The sequence below is a fragment of the Eumetopias jubatus genome, unplaced genomic scaffold, assembly GCF_037043125.1.
Source record: "Eumetopias jubatus isolate StellerSeaLion01/CBP00866 unplaced genomic scaffold, mEumJub1_p1.0 scaffold_10, whole genome shotgun sequence".
NCBI classification, from domain to species: domain Eukaryota; kingdom Metazoa; phylum Chordata; class Mammalia; order Carnivora; family Otariidae; genus Eumetopias; species Eumetopias jubatus.
Window position 1 is genome coordinate 99,294,346 of NW_028274816.1, and position 27,091 is coordinate 99,321,436.

At 50.8% G+C, this 27,091-nt stretch overlaps 1 pseudogene across 1 annotated transcript; it reads left to right on the forward strand.

Moving 5' to 3' along the window:
- Window positions 1–1,190: 1,190 nt before the first annotated feature.
- LOC148163407 (Golgi SNAP receptor complex member 2-like) lies at window positions 1,191–12,089 on the forward strand (annotated as a pseudogene). The gene is made up of 5 exons (XR_015769318.1): window positions 1,191–1,246; window positions 2,685–2,793; window positions 3,596–3,728; window positions 6,229–6,369; window positions 9,825–12,089. The product of XR_015769318.1 is annotated as a Golgi SNAP receptor complex member 2-like (transcript).
- The last annotated feature ends 15,002 nt before the right edge of the window (window positions 12,090–27,091 follow it).

Below are 27,091 nucleotides of genomic sequence, written 5' to 3' on the forward strand. Positions count from 1 at the left end.
TGTTTGTGGTGCTCATGGTGGAGGTTGGCTGCTGATGTTTCCCTCAAGGGTTGAAGATGATGTAAGAGCTCAGCAGCTTCCTTCCCTGTGCCTCTAAGGCATAGAGGCCAGAAGCACCAGGAAGCAGTTGTCAGGGGCAGCATAAGCAATATTCCAGGCCTGATCACAGAGGCCTGCTAGGAAGGGCTCCAAGGGTGATCTTGGCCAAGCCCAGGGGAGCCTCCAGAGAGTACTCTAGGGCCTGATGTCCGGGACCATGCTAGAGGTCCAGGGTATGGTGTTGCATTTCCAAACGAGATAGCAATCGCCTGGTATTGCCAGGGAGAGGTGGTTACCAAACAGGAGATCCCTATCTTTCAGGACCTTCTCTGATCATTTTCTGCGGCTAATCGCCTCATCCCTTCTCCCCTCGGACCCCAACTCTCTTTCAGGCCGGCCAGCCTGCTTGTAATCCACATGATGTGCCTTTTTGCGTATCATTTTCTTCATCTCTTCCCTCACCAGATCATGTCTCCCATCTTCAAAATGATCTTCAGAACTCGCTTCACCCCACCAGTTTCCCCCAGCTTACTCTTTTATGTTCTTGCCTTTCCTTGACACCGCCACTCCTCAGCTTCCTTTTTGTTTACACTAGTGTGTCTGAGTGCTCTCTCAAATCTTGGGACTTTTCATGTCCCTCTGGCCTGTCATTCCTAATTACATTGTTTCTCAAGGACAAGGATTATATCTGTCCTGCCCTTTGACTCTCCCTAGTACAGACCAGCACTCAGCACGTTGGGTCAAAGAACAGAGAGTGGGATTGGCTGGGTCCAGATTGAGGTTTATCACTTGCTGTGTGACCTTGAACAAGCTACATAACCTTTCTGGGCTTCAGTTGTCTTATTTACAAAATGAAGATGATAATGGTCCTTTCCTCGTGGGGTTATTGACTTTGCAGAATGTCTTAGATATGGCAAGTGCTCAGTAAATGCTGCCTGTCGGTATTATTATTCATATTCGTGTTAAATTATTAGAAACCCTGCCAAAACATGTGGCCTAAAGTGCCACTTACAAATTTTACAGTTCAGCGATGCTGTCAATTTAAATCGGTTACATGTTGGCATCAGAAAACGTGTCTTTCCTGGCCGAAACACTGTTGATTACTCCTGTCTCGCTCATTTCCTCTCTCTTCCTTTGAGAGGCAGGTCCACGAGATCCAGTCTCACATGGGACACCTGGAGACCGGCAGACAAGCAGTCTCTGCACCGTGAGTAATTAACTATGGAGACCAGAGTCCTTTCTCTGATGACACCATGCTAATGGGCTGGGTTTCCTGACCGCGTTTCTGCCTCAGGGGCTTAATGATTCAGCGCAGAATGAGTTCTGTTGTTCGGTGGACAGAAACACCCTCTGGCAAAGTCGCTGGCTTCCCTGATTGCACCCTGTGGAATCCCACCAGTCGTACCCCCGTGACCCCTCCGCTCAACCTGACATGGCCCTATGGGAATGGACATTCTCTCCTCCACCTGTCTTCATCTAATTACCGAGCCCTTAGAGGACTGTGCTCCATACCAACTCAGAGATGTTGAACTGGAATCGGTCATTTCTTCTGAGCTGAGAACTGTGGCTTTTTTAGGAGGATTATTCAGAAACGAATAGCAATATTAATTAGTTTAGTTCCCACACCGTGGTTTCTTTGGAGAAGAGCTCTGCTTTTTGTTTCGTGGTTTCTTTGCCGTTGTAAGGAAAGGTCCTCTCTCGGAGCTGGTCAGACAGGCACCACTGGTTCCCCACACGCTGCGGAGGCCACCCCCTCACCTCCCTGCCGGGCTGTCAGCACGCCCGATTCTGACCACTCGTGCCTCCTTTCCACAGCCTCAAAAGCGTCTCTGGGTTCTGTGCCCACCTCGTTCTCATCCAAACTGTATATCAGCTGTAGGTTGGACAGGTCCACTGTCATGTCTTTCTGGGGCGAGAAGCAGTCTGGGTGCCTTTCTTCTGTGCACAGATTAGTGTCCAATCGGCTCTGTTTGCCTTCCCAACATTCCCGTTGTCGTATGATGAAAAATGGAAAAGCGGTAATTTCGACTGTTTATCAAAAGGGATAAGGAAAATGAGTGTATTTATCATATCTTTATCTCTGTGGATTCTTTCCTGGGCCTTTCCTAGTGATATTTGGTCTATTTTGGGGACATCAGCGTCAGCCTGCCCATTCTTATGGAAAGCCTTAAGGGAGCACTTCTCTGTGTTTCACACACTAATCTTCCCCTTTGCTTTTTTTTTTCTTTTAACCTCATTACTGTAGGGAATTCAATTGGCAGCCTTTTTACTAGATATTTATAACTCGTATCTGAGAATAATCTCAAAGGAAAAGAGACCTCATTCTGTTTCAGAAGATACTGCATTTTGCTTATTTTGTTTCTAAAGGCAAGAAATTTATTTCTACAGATTTATCTAGCTTTTTTAAAAATTGGCATTGTTATGGCTTTAACAGCTACATGTGTGTATGTGTTTAGAAAAACATTTACAGAGTACTTAGTATAACTTGAATTTTTTCCAGTTACTCACTAGTATATGTGTTTTTCTCCTTTTAAAATGTGTTTCTTTGAATTTATTGGATATGGAAAAAAGATGTGTTTAATGTATCCTTCTAATTTAAGTTCGCTGTCTCTTCCAGCAATTACTCTTTTTTCTCTTTTGTGCAGTAGTAGAAAACGAAATCCAAGCAAGCATAGACCAGATATTCAGCCATCTAGAACGTCTGGAGATTTTGTCCAGCAAGGAGCCCCCTAACAAAAGACAGAATGCCAGACTGTGAGTGCACTGACACCCTCAGCCCGTGAGGACTAGCCCAGGGGAGGCTAGCGAATATTCTGAAAAATCCATTTACACATTGAAAAACGAGACTCTGTAAAGATAAAGTTCCCCTAAAGGGCACGATTCCATTTCACTGATGCTTCCTCAAAATAAAAACCCTGTGAGGTTAGTGGCTCAGAAGCCTCATGTCTCCTTATGTTGGGTCATTTTGATATTGCCTGCCTACCTGAAGCCTACTGCTGTCGGAGAGGTTGGCTCTGGCCTTTGGTTCCCGCTGCCTTCTTGGGTTGAAATGAAATCTTGCCCTTAATCACTTCAGTCAGTCTGTTTATAATAAGATGCCAATCTTACGTTTGGTACTCCCCCATGAAATTAAAATGAAACCCCCCTCAACACCTCCACCCCAGCCCCTGCTCCCAAAAGTTTTATGAAACTTTGTTGATGCTTTACTCGAAAGATGCCCTTGGGCTTCTTCTTGGGAAGCGATATAGTCCATGGAAGGTCAGGGAGAGGTCCTTGAGCCTGCTTCCTGTCACCTGTTGCCTGTCATGCATCCAGACTCAGAGACCAGCAGAGCTTAAGTAAAGCTGCTGGAATCTCGTGGGCTACCACCCGACTGGAACCACAGGCTGCTGCTTTTTTTTCACCATCCTCGATCAAAATCAGGAGATTCTGTTGGAGATATCGCGAAGCAGTGTCGGGAGAAGCAAGGAAGCATCTTCCTTGAATACAAAGCCTGGCCACTGCAGCGTGCTGCCTTGGGTTCCTGACATGTAGTCTCTCTCTCCATCAATTCCAGGCGTGTTGACCAGTTAAAGTATGATGTCCAGCACTTGCAGACCGCTCTCCAAAACTTCCAGCATCGGCGATACGCAAGGGAACAGCAGGAGAGACAGCGAGAGGAGCTTCTGTCTCGCACGTTCACCGCTAACGTAAGCCAGGCTCCGGGGTGGGGATCTGCAGGTACCTGGCAGCTCCCTGGAGCTGCAGCTGGGGTCTTGGAGCTTCATCCTTTTCGGGGGTGTCTGAAGCCGACCGAGGAGGAGGAGACCCACTGGAAGTGACAGTGGCCTTCGTGCATTGCCGCCAACACTAGACCTAGACAGGGAATCTCTTTGGCGAACACAGAAGCCCGAAAAGGAAGCAGTTACACTGAGCACACGGGCAGAGGTGAAAATGACCTGGTTGGACTGAGAGGTGGAAGTTCACGTGGTGGAAAGGTTTTTTTCTGATCAGATAGAGACACGATGATGAGAACAGAGACCATTTGTCAGGAGGCAGCGTTCCAAAGCTGCCTTTGGGCGCTCAGCACGGCTCTGTGTCTGTAGCTCCAGGATCGGATACATGAAAATGTTTTTGCCCCGAATCTGAGCAGCAGTTTGGAGGAATTTGTTAACAGATATTTTGTTTTGGATGGATTGCTTAACTTTGAGCCTGTTCGAAAGTGGCCTGTTGGCTTGCATGTTTGATTTGGGGGACACCCTTGGCCCTGCCCTTGGATCTCGATAGAATCATTTCCTGCGCACGGCTGTAGAGCACATTGGCCTTTTTCATGTCCTGCATTATATATTTCCACCAAGCGAGGTGGGTTTGGGGGCCTTTATGTTTTGTTTTGTTTCGTTTTACAGAGAGGTTCATTTTCTAATGAGGTCTTAGCGTTCTGAGCCTGCCGTTAGAATTCAGATCAGTCCACATTTCACCGAGGTTTGTCCCTTTGCCGCGTCCCCACTGGCAGTAAATTTCCCTGAGTATTTCAGAATGTGCCTGCATAGATTTTACTTCTCTAGGGTAAGCAGTCACATATCAGTGGTTAACAATTCAAAAGTGTAATGAGGATGTGCTGGTGGTAGAGCGGTAAGCATAGTTCCTTTCCTTTTTTTTTTTTTTTTTGTAGTTTCCAGGTTTTCATAGATGCCTTTCAAAAGCATAATGAACTATACAACACACTAAAAGGTTTGTGGGCTTTTGATAGTCATGGCATTGGGTATTCAGGCCTGTTTTAGGCCAGGGACGATCACTTAGAATTATTTTGTTTCTTATCAGCTTGGTGTGGTGTGGAGCACACGGTGCCCCTAGTAAAAATTGACTTGCTAAATGGACTACTTGCTGGTCATTCTGTGAGCTAAAACTAGGATACGTTTTTCCGAGTGATGATGCCCCATTAGCTATAAGAGGGTAAGAAAGATTTGTATATAAAAGGCATTCTGCAGATGCTGGTCAGATGAAGAGAAGTCGCTCATTCATTCATTCAAACGCTGGGGTCTTTTGCCCCCCTGAGCATTGGCCATGTGCAGAACACTGTTGACTATGCTGAGAGTAAAGCTTGGGAAAAAAGGCAAAGCCGGGGCTCCTCCCTGGGAGACGCTCCTGTGTGAGCCGCAGGGACGGGGAGCAGGTGCGTGGGAAATGATTCCGAACTTGTGCAGCAAAAAAGAGGTGGTTTAGCCTCTTGGTGGTGATTGAAGGAGGTGAGAAGGGCACTGCTTGCCAGGCTGAAGAGTGTGCCATGGTCAGGAGGCAGGAAAGCGGAAGTACGGCCAGTCCCGACTGGCTTCTGTATACAGCCCCCTTTGGTGTAAACTTAGAGCCCCAGGACCAGTCTCAGGGTTTGTCTCCACTGGGTGGTTAAAGAGGGCAGGCTCCTCACTCAGTAGTGAGATGCAGGCCCCGCTGGACTTAGCAGCTCTGCCTGATCTCAGACAAGCTGTTCCACCTCTCTGGGTTTCAGTTTCTTCACCTCTAAAATGGGGACACTATAGTAACTAAGTCGTCACGTTAGAGTGAGGATTAAGTGAGCTTAGGGTAATGCGCACACAGAGGGGAAAGCACTTGATCAGTGTCTGTTTTTCCCTCACTTCCTTTCTTTACAGCCATTTCTTGCCCGCTTAGGAGAATTGTCATTCAGGCTACCATTGGGCCTTCCTTGGAAATGGGCTCCTGTATCCTGAGTCTCAATCTAATGGCAGGGATAAACTGTAGATAAAACAGCTGCAGAACCAAAGCAAACCTTTAATACTAATGTGTTAAGGGAAAGCCAAGGAGAGGAACACGTGGACCAAGCTAAGTTCATAGTCAGGGAAGTAGTCAGAGAAAGCCTTTAGGAGAAGGCCAGCGAGGCCTTGAAGGCCTGATGTTGTCTGTCCTAGGCGGTGGTCATGGTAGAGAGGCAGGAATGAATGGGCCTTGTGTAGCGGGACTTGTTTGCAGAGTGCCAAGTCGGAGGGAAGTTGCTCTTCCTCTGAGCGAACAGAGGCCACCCCAGGTCTTGGCTTCGCTTTCTCCTCTCTATTAGGTTCCTCTGATTCTTGCACCATTCCCTCTGGCTGTTCCTCTGGCTTGGCCTTGGCCAAAAGGCAGAGCGGCCAGATGCGGTAGGACCCCAGGAGCTGACCAGCCAGCAGAGCTAATCCAGTGCCTGCGTCTCTTTCACAGGACTCTGATACCACCATACCAACGGATGACTCGCTGCAGTTCAACTCCTCCCTCCAGAAAATTCACCACAGCGTGGATGACCTCATTGGAGGAGGGCACAGTATTCTGGAGGGACTGAGGGCCCAGAGACTGACCTTGAAGGTGGGGGCCCTTCTGGGGGACAGGGAAAAGGCCCTTTGTTTTGGCCTCATCCAGTGGTTTGGTACCTGCGTTTACATTGCGGTTCCGTATCCTCACATTTTGAGATTTCGATGGAGTCTGGGATCCTTCCTATCAGAGCTGAATTATTGTGAGTCCACGGGTCACCACACTCTCTTCACCAGCAGTTATTTCTTGTGCTTGCAGCGAAGCATAATTTAGCATCTCTCGGTGTCTAGGTCTTTTTCCATTTACCGAACCTGTCATGAAAGTGACTGCTACAAAAGGAACCAAAAAGACCAAGAAATTCCACAATTTCAGAAATGACAGAATCCGCGATTCCAAGAAGGCAGATGCGGCTGTATGGGGCACCTCCCCTTCCCATGGCTTCCCGGAGCACCCCCCCCCCCCCCCGCACACACAGACCGCCTTGGAACCGAGACCTTTTGTGCTCCTGTAACTGAGCCCCCGTGGGTGGGGTCTTAGGGCCGCCCTGGTAGACCGGCAGCAGATGGCTTCTAGAGCACCGGCTGTTGACCCGCAGCACCGCTAGCACTCTCGTTAGTCACAGGTGTTTCTAGAAGCCCTGCCCCATTGGCTGAGACTCAAACCTACCCCCTCCCCACCCCCAATCCCGGGAGTGGTTTACAGAAACATTACACAGATTCTGATGTCAGTCGTGGTGTTTCAGCCTCAGCCCTTTTCCTGTATCAGCCCTGTTGGATAATGGGGTGTGGGCTGTGCCTATTGTCAGGGTGTGGTCCCCTGTGAACGAAGCACTCCCAGCCACTGAGCTGTGAGAAACAGTCAGTCGGAAGTGTGAGCTTTATCTTAGTTTTTGTTGGACCACGTTGAGCCTGTCAGCTCCGCAGGACTTCGGTACGTGGCTGGACAGCCCCTGCCATCTTTACTAAGGAGAGGGTCGGGCGAGCCGTGAGGGACACTTGACCTCCTGCCACTGGCCATGGTGCTTCTGATGGTCTAGAAGTGTGGTCTCTGACAGCTTCACAGGTGCCTCTCTTTCCGAGCGGCCACCTGCCGTAATCTCAACTGATAAGTGATGACTCATCTGCCCTTTCTTTGGAAAACTGTCCATATCCCAGAAAAACAGTAAAACCCTTTTGTTTATTTATGTTAGAGAGCGTGCGCAAGAGCAGGGGTTGTGGGGAGCTTGCAGACGGAGAGGGACAATCTTCAGCAGTCCCCATGCCCATCCGGCGCTTGATCCCACGACCCTGAGATCATGACCTGAGCTGAAATCAAGAGTTGGGACACTTACCAACTCAGCCCCCCAGGCGCCCCAGTAAAACCCTTTTAGAATAAGACTCACCGCACTGCACTAACGTCGACCTAGTGGGGATTAGTTAGAGCTTCTTGTGAAACCCAGTGTTCATTTCCCAGCAAAGTCTGGTGTCACGGGGGAGTCCAAGCAGCATCTGTCCCTAGGCTGTCCCCAGAAGGAAGCGCCGGGAAGCCTGAGAGGCGGGTGGGATTGGAATGTGAGTTTTCTAACACTTTCCTCCACGCACCTACCACTGCCTACCTGCCTTTTGTCTCCTGATTCCCGCCACCCACCTCCCACCCCACTTCTGTCTGGGGTTTCTCTGCCTAAACCATTGGAAAGGAACATAGAGAGCATGAAGGAACTGGGCCGTGATTTGGAGAAATTTGTGTTTGGAAAGGAATACCTTTTTTTTGAAATTTATGTTAATTTTCAGGTGATTGTAGAAGCTTGCTACTTGCACTTTGTACAGTGATGAAATAATCTGCTCTCAGAGCTAAGCAGACTCTTTAGTGAGAGCCTAAATTTTACCATCACTGTCGTGGAAAAAACACATTTCTGGCCTCCTCTGGCAACAGTTAATTTGGACTTGAGAGATCCCTCTCAGGCTTGTTCGTCATTGCCTGGGCTGAACCCAGGTTTTGAATTCCTGTCCTCACGTCGTTTTCACTTCTGCCTCTTCTCTCTTGCTCGTTAATGCATCGTTGGTTTAAAAAATGCACGGAGGGCGTTAGGCTGGGTGCCATCCGTAAGGAAGCGGTGGGTGGTGTGTGTGGAAGTAGGTTAGGGTCTGCCCCAGGAGTCATTTATACTTGTTACTTCGTAAGAAATTGAGTGTGCTTAAAAACAAAACTTAGAAAGCAGAGAGGAAGGGCACGCTGGGTGGTGTGTGCTGTTGATTTAGGAGTAAAATAACCCTTTGGGTTTTGGTGGCGTTTATGTAAGGGGTGGCTGTGTTGGTGTGTGTCCTTCCATGTCACCCACGTCAGACCCTCTGGTAAACATGGATGTTGACCCACACGTTACACACCAAAGAATCCCAGAGGTTTCTACTCTACAAGGTGAATGGGCTGACAGCCAGGATTTCGGAGTTAGGGAGCAGAGGAAGAGTTTTTTGATGTTGCCCTTTCAAAAAAAGTACATAAAACATTCCAACATCAAAAAATTTTCTTGAGGTATAATGTCCATACAGGTGTACAGATGTAATTTGCCCGGGTCATTGAATTTTGGCAGATGCACACCCCTTTGTAATTCACACTGCTCTCCAGACAGAGACCATTTCCATGGGCCCTGGACAATCCCTCCTGCTTTTGCCAGCCAGATGATTCCTCCTTCCAGGGAACCATTGTTTTGATTATCTCACCATAAAGTAGTTTTGCCTGTTACTGAACTTCATTTAAATGGATTCGGAAGCGTGGCTTCCTCTCAGGAGTGTTTTCCAAGCTCTTTCATATTGTTCATGTCGGTCATTAGGTCCTTTTTTTTTTTTTAAAGATTTTATTTATTTATTTGACAGAGAGAGAGACAGCGAGAGAGAGAGAGAGCAGGGGGAGTGGGAGAGGGAGAAGCAGGCCTCCACCGAGCATGGAGCCCGATGCGGGGCTCGATCCCAGGACCCTGGGATCATGACCCGAGCCGAAGGCAGCCGCTTAACCAACTGAGCCACCCAGGCGCCCGGTCATTAGGTCCTTTTAATTGTCAAGGAGTATCCCCATCATGCCGATTCACTGGACATTGTTTACCCATTCTCTGGTTGACGTACACCTGGATTATTGCCAGTGTTTGGATATTCTCCTGTGTTTTCCATCAGAAGCTTTATGTTTAATTCTGTGATCCATCTCAAATTCATTTTTGTGCATAATATGAATTGAGGGTCTTCTCACACACATATACGTATATGATACATAGGAGACGTGTGTGTGTATACATGTCCATGATACGTATGTGAGCTAGAGTCCATTGTTCCAGCACATTTGTGGAAAAAACTTTTCTTGCCTCCCTGCTTTGCTCTGGTACCTTAATCAAAAGTCATTTGACCGTAAGCGTCGATCTATTTCTGATTAATGCTGCATTTTATATGCTTTAGGCATGACCAGGAGACTGTCTATTGGTAAAGTCCCATTCCTTGGCAAGACGAGTTGATCGTTGTTTTTCGTTCTCTGCTTGTCTGCCCCAGGGGACTCAGAAGAAGATCCTCGACATCGCCAACATGCTGGGCTTGTCCAACACCGTGATGCGGCTCATTGAGAAGCGGGCTTTCCAGGACAAGTACTTTATGATTGGTGGGATGCTGCTCACCTGTGTGGTCATGTTCCTCGTGGTGCAGTACCTGACATGAGCCAGCCACGCCCCGAGGCCACCATCGTTCCCACGAGTGAGAGTCTGCGTGAAAGCGTGTGCGTGAGCGAGAGAGGGGGGCCCAGAGGCTGCCTTCTGAAATGTATGCCCTTCTTAATTGTGAAGACCACTTGGAAGTAATTGTGATCTGTAACCTAGTGGGAGTTTCAAACCTGCTCTGTGTTCTGTGATACCTTGGAGGGGGCAGTTAGTGCCACCACGCTGCACAGCGCTTAGGCAATGAAAGAAGTACCTGTTCTCTTTCTCTCTTTCTTGCCCTCACTGGGGGAGGAAGTGACGGTAAGGGTAAGGGAGGAAGAAGGAAGCAGGAAGGAGAGGATGGCTTTGCTGGTTTTGTCCACATAGCTGCCGCGCACCCTGGGAAGCCTTTCATAGTGAGCCTTGCAGATAGGACCGTCCACTTGGTCATCATCTGGCCTTTCTGGCCCCTAATGGGTAGGTCAGAGCAGAAGCAAAACGGAGGAGGGGAAAGAGGCCTTCTTTCCCTACATCATTGTAACAGATGGATTTCCATGCTCTTGGTACTAGCTTCCCCCATCCCCCAGGGACATGCAGATGACTAACTGCCGATACTTGTCACCCTTCCCTGGAAGCAGCTACCTAGAGGAAACAGAGGCACTGATGCTATTGCAGACAGCAAGTAAGATTTTCCACATTAGGGTGTTGGGTGTTGCTCCTTTCTAAAGTGAGGCCAGTATTATTCCCTGAGAATGTTTGGTCTTGAGACTGAAGACCCTAATCACTGGTTTTTTTTTCCAGTGGTTAATAGAGCGGGTGGTTTCTGCAGTTCCAGGACTGCAGCCTGGCATCATGCCCAGGCCCTGGTGGGCCTTTGCCCCTGAGAATGTCGCTGTATGCGGAGGTTAGTGTTGTGTCCATTAAAGCGTCTTCTGTAGTTTTAGCGTCTCTGATTCTCTGGCTGTCTTCCCTTCCCTGAAATCTAGCAGCTGCCAGCCAGGCCCCCATTCTGCCCAGCCATTGTGGGCAGGCACCACCCTGGAGATGTCCCTGGCGTCCTGTGAGTCTCTGTTGTCAGGGACCGGCACCTTTTTCTCTCTCTGGCCAACCGTGGATCAAGGCTGCACCAGGACCTGGTGTATTGTGAAATTTATTGTAAAGCCAGCCTCTGTGTTGTGAGTGAGCACTGCAAGTTCCAGAAAGACCTGGTTGGCATGTGTTTTCATGTGTCACAGGCCCTACCAGCCCCTAAGCTCACTAGCCTTGTGGCAAGACATAAAATAATACTTGGAATTTCCCGGAACTGGAACCCGGGTCAGTATTAATCCACCTGGGATTTTCCTGCCTCACCTGCGTCCTATATGTGTTTTTTGTCACCTGGACGGTCACCTGTCTTCTCTTCCTTTTCTGTGTGTGTTCCATTCCACCTCCCTTATTTACCTCCCACCTGTTTCTGTAGCAGTTTTGTTGTTTTTAGGCGTACCTTCTGGCGAATGTGTCTTAGTTGTCACAGATTTTCAACATGAGTTTCCCCTGGTACTGATTTCACACTTGGTGGGCTGTTGCTCCTACCCCTCTGTGCTAACCGAGGGCCCTGGATTTCCAAGGAAAGGGGGATCTGGGACCCCGTCATAAAAGGGTTGCGGGTCCTTCCAGAGTGAGAACGGTGGCCTGGAGGGGAGACAGAGGAGTCTGGGCATCTTCAGACCTAGGTCTGACTTTGGGGAGGTGAAATTTCCAGCACCTCCTAGCTCCCCTGCCAGCACAGGGATCTTAGCAGTCCATAAAAAGAGTTCCGTAAAATGGATTTTTAAACTGCACAGATCCAGTTGTCCTATCCCTTGGGCATCTAGGGATCCTGCCGAAGAGCACCCTTTAGAGGAAGGTGCATAAGGAACAACTAAGCCATTTGGAGCTGGACTCGGGGCGGGGGTGGGTGTGGAAACTCCCCCAACACCCCATCCTGCATGGCTGATGTGATAGATCTGTTTGTTAGGTACACCAGCGTGCTTCGACACTTGCCCTCCCAGTGAGCGCTGGTCTTGGTGAGCCAGAGGTAAGGCTTTCTGTCCTGCTGCACTTTGAGAGCCATTCTCCCGACTTTGTAATAAAAATTATGAAGACAGTTTGTGGGTCTCTACCACCTGGGGCTAGGAAACAGCCCCCACAGTGTGTCTGGAGACCCAGAGGCACTGAGATGGCACAAGCTGGCTTTCAGGGCCTTGTGAGAAACACACCTTGGCCTCACTGGGTGCTCCTGTCTCCACAGCAACCCCCCTCTCCCCCCCCCCCCCCCCCCCCCCCGCCAGAGCCTAAGGAAGTGGTCCAGGCTAGGGAAGGAGCACCCTCTAGTGGAGCTGGGGTGAAGCCTTAAGTCAAGCAGGTGAGAGAATCTCCAGGGGACAGCATCTTTGACCCTGTACGGGATTTGGGTGTGCCTGTGGCAGTTGAAGACAGGTGGGTTGTCAAAGAACTTGGGATTATCTTCATTCCATGGAAGTTTACTCCAGGTGTGACCACTTTAAGAAAAACCAAACTCAAAGACCCAAGTAAGTAGGAGAGTCTTGATTTTTATACGAGGCTTCACTGCTGGGATTTCCCAAAGTTTTTGCCCTGATGAATTCAAGTGGGTTTGATTTGCAGATTTGGATTGACACCCATTGTTTTTGAAACACGTCAGTTAAATAAAGTTGGGATTGATATTTTTTTTAGAAAAGTATCTTGTATAACTATGGCCCCTTTTTTAAAGTTTCCAGGCCGGAGATTCTCAAACACTGCTCCGTGGCCAGGGGCTAGGCTGGCTGCCTTAGAAGCAGCGGGAAGCTTTTTTAAAATTATAGATTCCTGGGGGCCTATCCCAAACCTTCTAAATTAGAGTATTTTTTAAGTCTCTAAGGTAACTCTGATGTGTGTATTTTGGAACCACTGTCTTTTAGACATAAGGCTTTTGGCTTAATCAAAGATGATACCATTTGAAAATAAATGCTGAACTGGGCGGGCATATATGTGTAAAGAACAAAACTTATCGAGTCCAAAATAAAGTCTCATTTGTTTATATCCTCTCTTATTCCAGAAAAGATTTGAGGAAATTTACAGGAACTGACTAAAACAGTGCAATATGAAGAAATGAAGACCAAGAGCAAATCAGAGTAGAGTGTCATTACTAAGAAAAAAAAACCCAAATGCAAGTCATGAAGCCCTTCCAGAATTGTTCTGGGTCTGCTTCTGAACCCCAGCAGCCAGAGCAAAGAGAGAAGCATGATCCGTCACTGTGTCAGTGCGGGTGGGGATGCCATTTGCTCAGAGGAAAACCCGGACCTTACTACTGCTAGCTTGTGTGTGGCCCTTCCTGGAAGTCAGGTCTCCCTCCCCTCTGCTCTTCACAAACCCTCCGAATCAGGTCATGTATTATCCCCATTGTGCAAGTGGGCTGAGATTCAGTGACCTTCTCCAGGCCCCACATCTGTCTGGCTGTATAGCCCAAGCTCATGACCATGGTACTGAGGCGCCTCCCGTGCCCGGGATGAGGGGCAGGAGATGTAGGCAGGATGCCAGGATTGCGTGTAGGCTGTAAGGCACTTGAGCCTCACAGGGCAGGTTCTCTGTCCTAAAGTATTTTCCTAACTGAATTCGGGAGAGGGCATTTGTGGGGAAGTTTCTCAAGTGGAGAATGCGCGCTGTACTCAGGCCTCGCCACTAGGGAGCGACATAACCCTACCTGTGGCTGAGCTGTCCAGCACGGGGCTCTGGGCCTGAGGCCTCGTTTGTTTGGAAGAGGAGGAAACAGCCATACCCTTGGGTTGGTTCCTTTTACATACAAAATTCCCTGCCGAGTGGTGGTTCTGGGCTGTTGCTTGGGGTTCTCAGGATATGGCCACAAAAGACCTGAAATCTATTAGTTCTGATTTTCAGACTCGCCTTCCGTTCAGTCTTTCCCTCAGCACGTGGACATTCTTGCAAACAAGCATGGAAAACATTTCTCAAAGCGTGTGTTCATTCCTACTCCCCTTTTTATGTCCTTTCATTTCACGTGGCACTTGGGATAGGAGGGAGGTGGGATGGGGCCAGGACATCTGGTAGGTCCTTGGCGCCCTCCAGTGCAGTTGGTTAGTTCCCTGCCTCAGGAACCCCTCTGTGAGCATGCCCTCCCCACCTCCCTACATCCTTCTGGCACAGGGTTCTCAATCTTGGCTCTACACGGGGATTACTTCCGGAGCTTTGTGGGTCTTACCCTGATTTGATGTAATTGGCCTGGGTGCACCCTGGGCATGAGGAGTTTTGAGGGTTGTCCAAACGATTAAAACGTGTAGACAACGGTGAGAAAGACTGCTTTAGTCCTAGGGCTTTCTTCCCGAGGTGAGGCGGTCCCCCCCGCCCCCCAGGAACTTCCCTGTGGCCACACCAGGGACCCACCGCCCTGAGCAGCGGGGGTGGGCTTCGGGAGGCTGGAAGCTTGACTCTCCCATCAGGTGGGGGAAGGGGCCAAATCCTTCCTGGCCAGTGGGGCCCCCTCATTGACTGGTGCCTCTGTGTCAGTTGAGTGGAGCAGCTCAGTGGGACGAGCCAGCCTCGCGCTGCCACCTCTGGTGCACCTCTCAGCCCTCCCCACCACCCCCTCCCCAGTTCTGCATCCTCCCCAGACCGCTTGGGCTTCTTGGAACCTTCTGTATCTTTGCACAAGATGTTTCCTCTGGCGTGTGCCACAGACTCCCCCACAATGCCACGTCCCCTCCAAGAAGCCTGTCCTGCCACCCCGCAACATACCCCTGGCACCGCACGTCTGGGGGACGGTGGCGGGAAGGGCTTCACTACGGGGACTTGTGTGCATCCTGTGTACGGAGAGGTAGGTGTTCAGTCGTGACTGGGGCTACTGGCCTGCAGGAGGGCACTTGGTGAGCCCAGCCCAGGCAGGTAACCGATTTCTGAGAAATGAGTACAATGGCTCAGCAAAGCTTTTGTGGCCAGGCCAGGAGGAAGCCAGAAGGTTCAAGGCCACTGATGCCACTAGCCGTGTGCTATGGTTGAAGTAAAAGGGTGTGGGACTTCGTGAGCAAGAGTGCATCAAGGATTGTTAGGGGAGAGGCCAGTAGGGTGACCAGTTCCTGTTGGTTTTAAAGCTCAGGGTCCTGACTCCTGGTAACCTCCCCAGGCCGGGGCGAATCCGGATGGTTGGCCACCGTGGCTACGCTAGAGGCTGAGACAACCCTGACAGATGCAGAGCACCCAGGAATGGGGGCCTGTGACCTTGGAGGCTGACCCCTGACCTAGAGATTCCACTAGTGGGGGCTCATCGGCCCCTCCTCCTGGGCACCTGTGATGCCTCCCAGAGAGTCGACGTGGCCTTGACTGGGCCCTACAGCCGAGCCTGCCCAGCGCCCCAGTCCTTTCGGACACAGCCACCAGAGCCCGGCATGCACCTGGCACCCTGTTCAGTGTCTCAGGGCCCAGGTGGGTTGGAAGCAGCCCCTGTCTCTGCAGCTGCAGTAAGGAGCAGTGAGGGCCCGGGATCCAGGGTGCAGGCGGCAGCCTCAGCTTTGGGGTAACCCCCATCCCGTGTCCCTTCCCACAGCAGATGCGGGGCCCAAGTGACCTGGTGTTTGTAGAGACCCAGAGGTCTGGGGCCGCGGCTGCTTCCTGGAGAGCTTACCAAGTCCGGATTCGGGGTCTTGCCCCCAGAGCTGCGGAGCTGCTTGATCTGGGAGGCGGCCTGGGGCTCAGGGTATTTGTGTGAATTTTCTAAGAGAGTCTCCTGCGCAGCCAAGGTTGAGAGCACTGCTCTAAATGCCTCCCAGGTGTGACCGGTGGTTATTCCTGTCTAACTGGGAGGACAGGAAGGGCTCACGTGAAACACCTGGAGGACAGAGTGACCTGCGGATGTGTCCAGGGTAAGGGACAAGAGTCTAGAGTGGCTGTCACAGTGGGCTAACTAGGAGGGCTTCCTGGGAGAGCGAGGTGCTGGCCACAGTTACCGAGCTCTGACCAGCCTGGAGCCACCAAAGGCAGGGAGTGCTGCTGGGAGGGCTGACGCTGGTGTCCCCTTGGCTCACAGCTCCCTGACACAGGTGTTGCCGCTCAGAGGCCCGAGAAGCCCGAGGCGGAGCCGGGTCGCTGATGGGCAGTAACTCCTCAGAGGCAAGCGGGTGTGCCCGCCCTGGGCAGCCGGGAGGCCATGCCACCCCCTCCCTCCCTGGTCCAGCCAGCGAATGGGCTCCCCGTTCCTGCCCCTGGGACCGTGTGGGCAGAGCCCACCGTCTGGCTCTACCCACCTCCAGGCCTGCTCTACGAAGAGTTTCCCGTGCCCAGGGCGTGTGCAGAGACGGAGGCAAGGAATCGGGAAGTTGGACCCCTGTGGGAGGAGAAGACTCACCGCTGCCCCTCCGACCTGTCCACATTGGCGTGAATATCAGCAGATAAAACCCTGAACTCTCCTGCATGTTGTCCAAATGCTGGGTGCTGTATGCACGGGGCGGGTGTAAATTCAGTGTCCGTGAGAATTTTTTCCAGGGAACTTTTTCCTTACCCCTCCTTTACTCCCTTGGCAGAGGGCAGCTTCTCTCGGAAGGAGAGCCTCTCGGAAGAAGAGCAGAATTCCAGAATGGAAGTCATGGCCACCTCCTTCCATGAGAAAACACCTTGGAATCAATTTTCTGAGGTCCCCCATTTGGAGGGAACAGCATTTAATGAACGATGTAGAGGGCCTGAGATACTAAAGGGGGAAAAAAAGCTCAATCCTAGTATTGTACCCTCTTACTACAAAAAGTCAATTTAATAATGACAAGGGGGCGCCTGGGTGGCTCAGCCGGTTGAGCATCTGACTCCTGGTTTCGGCTCAGGTCATGAACTCGGGGTGGTGGGAGCGAGCCCCTCATTGGGCTCCACGCTCAGTGGGGAGTCTGCATGTCCCTCTCCCTCCCGCTCTGCCCCTCCCCCTGTTCACACTCTCCCCCCTTCTCTAAAATAAATCTTTTTTGTAAATGACAGGAGATATCACGGGGTGGTGTTAGGTGCCAAGCAAGTGGATTGGACACCAGAGACCATGTTCAGAGGACAGTTTGTCTAGACAGAGGTGGGAGTGGTGACGGAGTCCTTTCTGGAGGAGGGAGGATTTGAGCTGGGTAGAGAATGGATTCGTGGCCAGAGCTGTGGTACTGATATTCCTGGGGACTCAGGGAGGAGAGCTCAGTTCTCAGCTGTCTGGGTTTGGGGTGTCCTGTGGAAAGAGTGGGGAAGTATTGTGTGGGAAGCAGTAAGGGGGTGACAGGAGGCACTGGTGTGGATACCAGCAGGGGTCCCTAGCTGTCCTCCCGAAACCAGAAATGTGGGAAGGAGCCCCGCTCACGCCCTGGACTCTGGACCCAGGAGCTCAGTAAAGGGGTGCATGCTCGTACGGCATCCTCATCTGGTGTAAGTGTGCAGGAGAGGGTGTGCTGGGGCTCTGGGTGGCCAGTCTCAGGAGCACCCAGCAACCTGGACTCCTCCGACCTGGTGAGACCGCCAAATGGGCTTGGGTATGGGGGGCTGGCACTGCTGCATAGCCTGAGGTCCCCTAACAGCTCATTTTCTTGATGGTGACATGCAGATGAGACCTAGTGGAGAAGTCAGCCTGGTGTGGGGTGCGGACAGGCTCAGCTGTCCTGGGAGGACCTGACCCCCAAGGACCCTGTTGCACTTTTTGAGATGTGACCTAGGGTGATGGAGGTGGTGCCATACTGTTTGGGATGCAGATGTTAGACGTGGTTTAGAATCCTGATTTTTCCACTCTTAGCAGGGCAGGCTTGGGCCTGATCACCCTAACCTGTTTCTCTGTGTGTATCATGGGAATAATAATAATAAAGAATGGTGGTTCATATGGCCACACTCGGAGCTTTGCCAGGAAGTGGCATTGATTTGTAAGGAGGCAGAAGAGTTTATGTTGGGAATCGAGCAGGCCTGGGTATGCAGCTCAGCTCCATCCCTTACTAATTGTGTGACCTTGAGCAAGTCACATCACTCAAGCCTCTGTTCTCCTCTAGGGATGAATAGTGCCCATCTCCCAGGCCGGCTGGGGGCCAGTGAACACTGCAATGTAGCTAAAGTGCTTACTGCACAGGCTGGGCCATAAGGAGACAGTAGCTGAAGTTGTTAATCCGCATTGCAGAAGACCTGAGTCTGGTCGCTTCCTCTTCAATTTGATGTGGTGGTTAGTCAAGGATCTGATATCCCCGCAAGTACCACCAGTCTCCTCCAGTTGGACTGTGTTTGGGAATAGGTATCGTGTGGATATAATACTGAGTTTGGTGTCAGAAGACCTGAATTCAGGTCCCCACTTGATTACCGTCGTCTCTTTCTCGATCTCAGTGCCCTCGTGTGAAAGGGGGATGGTTCATACTGACCTTCCTCAGAGTTGTCGTGAGGACAGAATGATCGGGCATGTGGGGACCAGTGAGGATGCTCTGGACTGTGAGAAGCAGCACCCCAACTCCAAATAGCTAAACACTGAGAGCTTGTGGAGCTGGGGCAGGCTGCAGGGTTGGGTGATTCAGGGCTCGGGGCCCTCACGCCTCAAGGGCAGGCTGGGGACAGCCTCGGTTCCCCAAGGGTAGTGGAATTCGGCGGGAGGATGGAAGAGAGGCCAGCGTGATGGTTGAAAGTTCAGACTGGAATTGTTGCCCGCTCAGGTTCCTTAGTTTATTCACTCAGTAACTGGTACTTGAGCACCCACTACGTACCAGTCATGGGGCTGGGCCTTGGAGCACCAACATGATTTCACAAGGTCCCATCTGTATGAGTGATCTACTGTTGTGTGACAAGTCACCACCAACACACAGGGGCTTACAACAACAATACTCAGTTGTTATACCTCACGTTGCCAAAGATCTGGAATTAGGACGTGTCCTGGCTAGGATGGCTCGCCTCGGCTCCATGGTGCTGGAGCCTCAGCTGCAAGATTGCAGGGCGGGGGAGGAGACTCATCGGAAGGTTCAGTCACACATGTGGTGCTTGATGTGCGCTGAGCTGCTCAGCCAGGGCCGTGCACGGGACCCCCCCGCACAGGCTGTGCTTTGTGGCCAGGCCTTCCTCGCAACGTGGTGGTTCCCAGAGTGAGCAGCGCAAGGGAGACAGCCAGGTAGGAGCTGTATCCCTTTTATGACCAAGTCTCAGAAGCCACGTGCCATCAGTTCTGCCCTACTACCTGGGCCATGCCAGTCTCAAGCCCCCCCACCCCCACCCCACCTCCCCGGGGGGGAAAAGTGTGAGTCACGGTGTTAAGAAGAGCAGGTGGGATAAACCCATGGGCCTGGCCGCCTTTGGAAAGTACAGCCTGCCGCACTCCCCTTGAATAATGTGCACATCTAGCTCACAACAATAAGACGTGCAAACTCGATTACCATAGGTACCAGGAGTGGCTAGCCACCTGAGACACTGGGGGAGGCTTTTGAGCTGGATCCCCAGATGAGTCAGATTTGACCGAGCGCAGCTTGGGAGGAAGGTCTCGGAGGGAAGAGTGTGAGCAAAAGGGTGTACCCAGGAGGGGTGGAGCTCAGGCTTGGAGTCCAAAGCCAGACACAGGGTTCCTGAAAGTAGGGTCATTACTCTCCGCCCTCCTCCGTTCCCCACCCCTCCGCACACAGTAGGCACTTAAGAAATGTTGTTTGAATTTGGAGTGAACAGTGTGTGTCAAAGTGATGCAGTTGGGCCTCCTGGAGGAGGGGATGTGGGATGAAAACAGGCAAGAAGGCACTGTTTTGTTGTAGGAGCCTGGCGTCCTCCTTAGTTGCTGGCTTTTCTGTATTTTTTAGTGTCTCTGAAAGAGTTCCCAGGAGCTGGTAGCAGTACCCAAGTCACTTCTCCTTCCTGTCCCTCGCCCTGGGCAGGGTTCTTAGGTCCTCTTCCCCTGCTTCCTGGACCCCAACCCACACTGCTGCCCCTCTTAGGGTGGGAAGGAGGCCACGGGCTGAGGAGCCTGGGATGGAGGGGGCAGAGGGGAAGTGAAAGGGTCAAGAATGGAGAATGAGGGGAGAGAAGATTAAATTGGTCAGTGGGTACAGTGCCAGAGCCCAAATCCCACGCTGCAAATTGCTTTCTTTCCTTGACACTTGTCCCAGAGAAAGGCCCAATTAAAATAGCACCTACTGGAAATGGCAGAGTAATCGCAAAGGCAGCTGGTTCAGCCCATCTCCTGGAGCGCGCGGGGCAAGTCTCGAGCTTCGGGAACATCCCTGTGTGAGCTCAGATCCCCCTGAGCTCAGGGGCAAGAGGGCCCGAAGTAGCAAAGACCAGCAGAACGGGCTGCCCCAGCATCGGGCCTGTCTCAGACCCAGTACAGCAGCCTGAGAATGGCCTGGAAGTGTCTCTGGGGGCGGGGCGGGGGGGGGCATTCTGCATTGGCAGGGTAGTTCAGTGGGCTGGCACGAGGGGCTGAGATGAAAACTGCCGGGTTCCAAATCCCAGAAGAGAGGAAAAGTGGAGCTGGAAGGGGTCTTGGGGACCACCAAGGCTGACCTTGGGGAGAGTGACTTGCCAAGGGTCATTTAGCCAGTTGGTAATGATCGATCTGGAATCAGAATGGAGGTCACCTACTCCCAATCCAGCATCCTGCTGCCCACGGGCATTCTCACCATGCCCCCTGGGCCTGGCCCTAGTGTGTGGCCCTCACCCCAACTACGATCCCATGGCCTGGCACTGTACTATTTTCTTGTCAGGCACAGCTAACTCAGGGTGGCAGCCCCAAAGGCTTTTCTGATTTGGGGGCATCTCCCAAGGCCCCTCAGATATTGACATGAACTGGCAGGCACATTGCCAGATCGTGATGTCCCTAAGAGGATGCAAGACAGGAGGCGGACAGTGCCCATGCCCACAGCCGGGATGGTGGGTTCCAGAGGTGCCCACTTGCCACTATAGTGAAGCCTGGTGGTAGATGGCATTCTCCCCGTTATCCACTAGACTATAGCTCATCCACCCAGAGTCAGTTTCCATGGTAACAGCAAACTCCTTACCCATCATTTTCATCCTTAAAGATTCCTACCCCAGCTGCCTGAGCCTGGGCTCCTTGCCCAGCTGCCACACCAGGCACAGCTCCAGATCCCAGGTTTAATGGTAAATTGTCAGGCTGCCAGCTAGGGCCTCCTGGGAGGTACCTGGTAACTGGCATAGCCCTTGAAAATGGCCAAATAATCACTTCTTAATTGGGTTAGGAACTTGCTCCCAGGGGCCCCCTCTTGCTCCTGTGTCAGAACCATCTCCCTCCTCTCCTTTGCAGCTTAGCAGTAGAGATCTTCCCCATTCCCCTCTGCCCAACCTCCTAGACCAAGATAATGCTAATCAAGGCTTCTCCAAAGCCAGCTGCAGCTGCTAACCCCGGCGGGCGGGGGGGGGGGGGGTGCGGCGGGGGCAGGGAAGCCTCTAGTCTGTGGGGCCCAGGAAACCCAGCCTCCGTGGCCAAAGGGCAAGAGAACACTCAGGGTGGTCTGTACATCCCACCCTCCCTCCCTCTCCCAGCCAGCCCTGTTCATGGCCTCTGTGTGGTGCTTCCGCCTCTAACCATCACCACCTTGATTCCCCAGCTCCAAGTGCACTCCCACCAGGAAGTCTTCCTTTCTAAACCATTTTTCTCTGCATCCTCTCCGCATGGCTATATTTGGTTTCTGCAACATAACTTTGTATATATTGCGTCAGGGAGAGGGGGAGATTCCTGGACCTTTTTTTTTTTTTCTTTATGAAGCTATTTTTTGGTGTATTTTCTGTACTGGAAAATTCTTGTAGTGGGTGTATGGTGTTTATCTGCTCAGCATCCCATCTCTGGACTACAAGCCCATATGCCCTTCTGCTGGCAACATAATCTCTCTTTCCTGTGTAAGACCTGTTCCATGGGATTCAGCTAGAACTGCCTCCTCCAACAGGGGGAAGCACCAGAAATAGGCCTCGTCAATCCAGGGACTCTATCAGGAGGCCATGGTGGTTGGTTCAGGGATGACTACATGACCATGCAGAGCCAGTCAGAATCTTCCCTGGTATTCCTGTGGACACTGCTGGTTCCCTGATCCATTCTCCCCTTGGTTCTCACTAACAAAAGCATAGTTTTGTTAATCCAGCAGGAAGCCCGGTTGAAAATACTTACCTCTCTAGATTTTCTTTCCCCTAGGAATGGTCATGTCACCCAGTTCTGGTCAATAAGATATGGGGAGAAATTACTGGGAGGAACTTCTGGGAAAGAATTTCAAAAGGAACCAACTCATCTGGCACGGCCCTTTTAAGCAGTAATCCTAAGTGATCACTGACCAAAGATGAAGACATCTTCACCTGGAGGCCTTTGCTCCTGCTGTGTGGAAAGGCTGCCTGAGAATGAAGTCCTCTAAGTGGGGGGGGTGCAGGGTGAGAAGGAGAAGACTGTATCAGTTCAGCGCCTAGATTGAGCCATGCCTGAAGCCTCAGAACTTCCTAATTTGGGAAGCCAATAATCCCATTTCTACTTAAGTGGGTTTACACTGAGTTTCTCTTTCAGCAAAAGGAGCCCCAAAGAAAACTCTCCATAAGACCAAGACCACGTCTTTGTCTCTGCTCTCCACTCCCAAGCTACCCACATCATAAGATGTTAGATGCGAAGCTGGCACGCAGTGAATAGACTTTGAGCCGCCCAAATTCTTTTCTCAACAAGAGTCAAATAAGAGCTTGAAAACTTGAGATCTGAACTAGACTCATTGATATCAGGAACAGAATTTCCAATCTTTAGTGGACGGCTCGGACCAAACACACGTTGGTGGCAGTACATGGTGTGGAATCCCTTCTCTTCACCAAACCATTCCTTTAGCACTCACCTCCTCCAGGAAGCCTTCCAAACCAGGTCTTAACTCCATCATCCTTCCTACCTTTGTGATTACTTCCTTTCATTAGCAGTTTGGTCCAGCTGTACTTGGTTAGACATAGCAATTGGGCAGAGCTTATGTGTGTCATCCCTCCCACCCCACCTCCTGCTAACTGACTGAAGATCTTTTTAGATCAGGGGCTATGTCTCCACCATCACACTGGGCACATTCTGGGGTCAGGGCCTCTAACTCCTCTGTTAGGTTGGGGGTCCAGGTGCTACCTCTCCTCACATCACAGCAGGACCTGCACACTCAAGAATCATCTTCACACCTCATGAAACGTCATCAGCGGGACAAGAAAATATGGTCTGGACTACAACCCTGTAGAGATGGAGAGTGGACAGAGTAGGGGGAAAGAGCAGTTAGCAGGAGGGTCCATCTTAACCTTCAGGGAAGAACTGATTAACAGCCCCTAAGATTAGTCCTGGATCAGAGGTTATTCAGCAACTCGTATGATATTCTAATTCAGGTCCTGTCTCCTCCCGTGCAGTCATATAAACAGAAATCTTGTCCCCACATAAGGCCAGAATTCTGCCTTACAAGCTTTCCTATTTCCCTTGTTCCACTACTGTTGCGTAATAATGAATCCTTTATTGGGAAGCTTGTCAAATCTGAGTAGACACGGAGGGGGCGGCCATGTGTATGCTGTCTCATTCCTCCCGTTGGATGGCAGGCCTGGAGTAACCTGCGTAGCTGATAGTACCAGAGTGACAGGATCCCACCATCCTGCTCTGCTCCAGCATGTTGCAGTGCCATTGTAGCCCCTTGCCCCCATCCCTGCATGGAAAGTTTTAAACAGCAGCTGCGCAATGGGTAGAGGAAGGATGCTACCGTAGGTAGGGACTTGAAGGTGATGCATTCCCAAAAGAGTCAGGGAAAGTTGTTCATTCTGGCAGGACAGATAACCTGAGTAAAGCCAGCGTGAGTGAGGTGGGTGAGGCTGCCATTGGAGCGCTGCCTTGCAAGGAACTACTGAGAGCAGAGAGCAAAAGGGAGGAGGGGAAGGGCAGAGAGGACATTAAGGGCTGGTTGGTTTGGTGGGAGAGGAAGGATTTGACGGAAGCCCTTGAATGCAAGTTGAGTCTGTGTTTGGTAGAAAAAGCAATGGGGAGACAAGGGCAAATCTTGGATAGGAAAGAGACATGCTAAAAAATGGTGCTAATGATCCCATCATCTGCACGTGGGAGGATGAACACTCAGGGGAAACGGAGGCGAGGTGTGAAGCCAGGGTTCTGCACCGGGGATCAGTGTGCATGACGACGGTTATGGAAGCTGGATGGAGTTGAGGTCTGTGTGAGCAACTCCTCAACTTGTAGACAGGCTTTGTCTCTTGGAGGAAGGTGCTGGGAGCTCTGGCTCCGTTCCCCATCCAGGGATGGGTGGCCCCAGGAATCTGGGCTGCTGCTTTGGAGATCAGTTGCCACCAAATGTCACTGGGTCTGGGCCACCCATTCAACCCACAGAGTACAGGTCTCCTTGTCCTCAGCTGGCAGGACTTTCTTTCCATTGGCAGTGACTGGCCAGAAAGCCTCAGGGAAGACAGAAATGGGAAGCAGGCTGTCAAGAAGCTTTGGCCCAGGTGAACCAACTTGGAGGGCAAGGGAGAGAGGTGAAGAGCCTTCAACCTCACCATTTTGCGAGCATCCATATCACACACCAAATAAGGAAGAAGATGGCACACATTTGCTCAGTAACTCAAGGCAGAGTCTCCATGGCAACAATTAACTCCCAAAATTCACTCCTGACAGTTGCAACAGCAGGAGCTAGCAAAGAAGACTCTGGGGGTGGGAGACATGCGTGGGAACTCAGAGGATGGCTTCCTTTTATTCTTCAACTGAAGGAAGTGCTGATGGCAGGAACCAAGGCATCTCAGAGCCTGACTAAGCCAAGAACCATTGGAAACAGAAGCTGGAAGGAGCTTTAAAGATGAGCTAGTCTGAGGCTTGGCTGTGAAATCCTCCAGGAAGATGTGGTAGGTGGGGGGTGAGGACTGGGCCATCAGGCCATTACCTTCCCCCCCCCGCCACACAGACTTCTGGTGGACAGAAGTTCTCCCTGCCTCCAGAGATCTTGGGATGGGGACAACGGATGGACCCAACTTCCTGGGAAGTCAAAGGCTCTGGGGAGTTTGAGTTTGCCTGAAGACGAAGTCCAATCCTTAAAAATCTCACACGTGACATGGGTTGGGAGAACGGAGCTCTAGTCACTCTGCCCTCTGACTTGCTGAATGGCTCATCAGCTTCCCCACAGTGAAATGTGCAGCCTACCTTGAAGAGCTATTACCAGGCTGAGTGAGTAGAGTGAGATGGGAAATGCTTTACCAAAGTAAAGTCCAGCCCAAAGATAAGAGATGTCTGTAGGGCCATGCAGGGCAATCTGATCAATTAGCTACACCCAAGACTCTCCTCCTCAGGCAGAGACGTGTCCTAGGACAAGTGAGTCAGTGTCAAGAATGCAAGGAGGAACCTAGAGTGTGACCAGAGAGGGGTACAAGGAAGATGGTGGGAAGGTGGGGGTAGAGAGTGGCTTAGCAGAAGCATTATCTGCTTCCTACCAGCAGACAGATAGACAGTCTGACTGATCGAGTGAACTCAGAGGCAGGCAGGAAAGCATGCAACCTCCAATTTTTAATTTTTAATTTTTTCCCAATTTCTAATCTTTTAAAGAAGAAGCTTACCTCAAAGGGAAAAGCATAATGCTTTCTTTTTAGAAAACCCTAAATCCACTACCCCCATCCCCACCCCCATTCTACCTTTATTTCTCTTTGTCCAATAGTGCTTCAGAGCCATTGACTAATTTTCAGCCTCTGTAGCTCAGGCTGCATTAAAAACTCTAGAGACAGAAGAGGTTTTTCATTTTTCCTTTGGAAACTAAGAAAAGAGGCAATTTGACTATCTTTAGAGCAAAGATAAAGGCTCTGCTGGGTCTCATCTGCGTTTGGAAGTAAAACTTTGTTACCAACACCCATGGATGGCAAACCCCTTCCACGGAGTATGGTAAAAAGGGATTAAGCTAGAGCATTTCTTGAGCACTTTTCCTGTTCCAGGCTCTCTCCTGTGCCATCCACTCTCCACCCCAAAACTTTTCCCTTCCCTTTTACTCTCCCTAACAACGGAAAGTCCTCCCATCCCTGGAGGTCCTCAGAAGCCATGCTTCTCACTTCTGGACTGAGCAGGGAAGAGAGAGATACAAAAGACAAGCCACAGGAGGAAGGTTGGCTGCAGCCTCAGGCAGGACCTCCCAGCCCGGAATTCAGAGCGATGATCATGGGCCAGGCCTCAGGAGAGTCCCAAAGCTCAGCGGGGTCAGGACACTCGGAAAGGGGCTCTCTTCCCCTCTCAATGATGAGCCACTAGAATGCTGCTTCCTAAAGTCAGAATGGGAGGGGGATGAAGGCTGCCTATTCAGTCACTAGGCTACCCATGCTCATTATGCTGGGGACACCTTTCGGGGACTCAGGAGACCAAGGAAGCCAAAATAGAGCTCGGAAGGTCACTTGAAGAACAGAAACCATAGCAAGGAGACAGTAGTTCTGAGGGGAACGATACGCAGTCACCTCCTCTGGGACCAGAAAGCTCAGCTCTCCCACTCCTTCATGACTTCATCCATTCAACAAACATTTGTGGGGTGCCTACTATGCAGACATTTGCTAGGTACTGCAGACACAGTAGCAGGAGGGGAAAAGGCGGTGGATCGGGGAGGTGTGGAGCTCTGTGAGCGACACTGTTCAGAGAAAGGAAAGACAAGCCACAGACGGGGAGAAAGTATTTGCCAGCCACCTATCTGCCAAAGGACTGTATCTAAAATTTGTAATGAACTGTCAAAACTCCACAATGAGAAAGCAACCTCACTTAAAAAATGAGCTAAAGACACATCGTCAAAGGAGATACACAGATGGGAAATAAGCACCTGAAAAGAGTTCAACATCATCATTCACTAGAAAGTACAAATTTAACCCACAATGAGATACCATCACACACAGAGAAAGGCACACATACAAACAAATGAAACGCACGCACACACCCACAACTGACCAAACCAAGTGCTCGTGAGGATGGGGAGCAGCTAGAACACTCATACTTTGCTGGTGGGAATGCAAACTGTAATAGCCCCTGTGCAAAACAGTTTGGCAGTTTTTTTATAGAGTTAAGCATCTACTCTCTGCACGAGTCAGCAATGCTCCTCCTAGGTATTTTCCGAAGAAGAAAGAAAACTTTTGTTCACACATACACACAAAAACTGTACGTGAATAATTATGTTGGCTTTATTCATAATCACCAAAGCC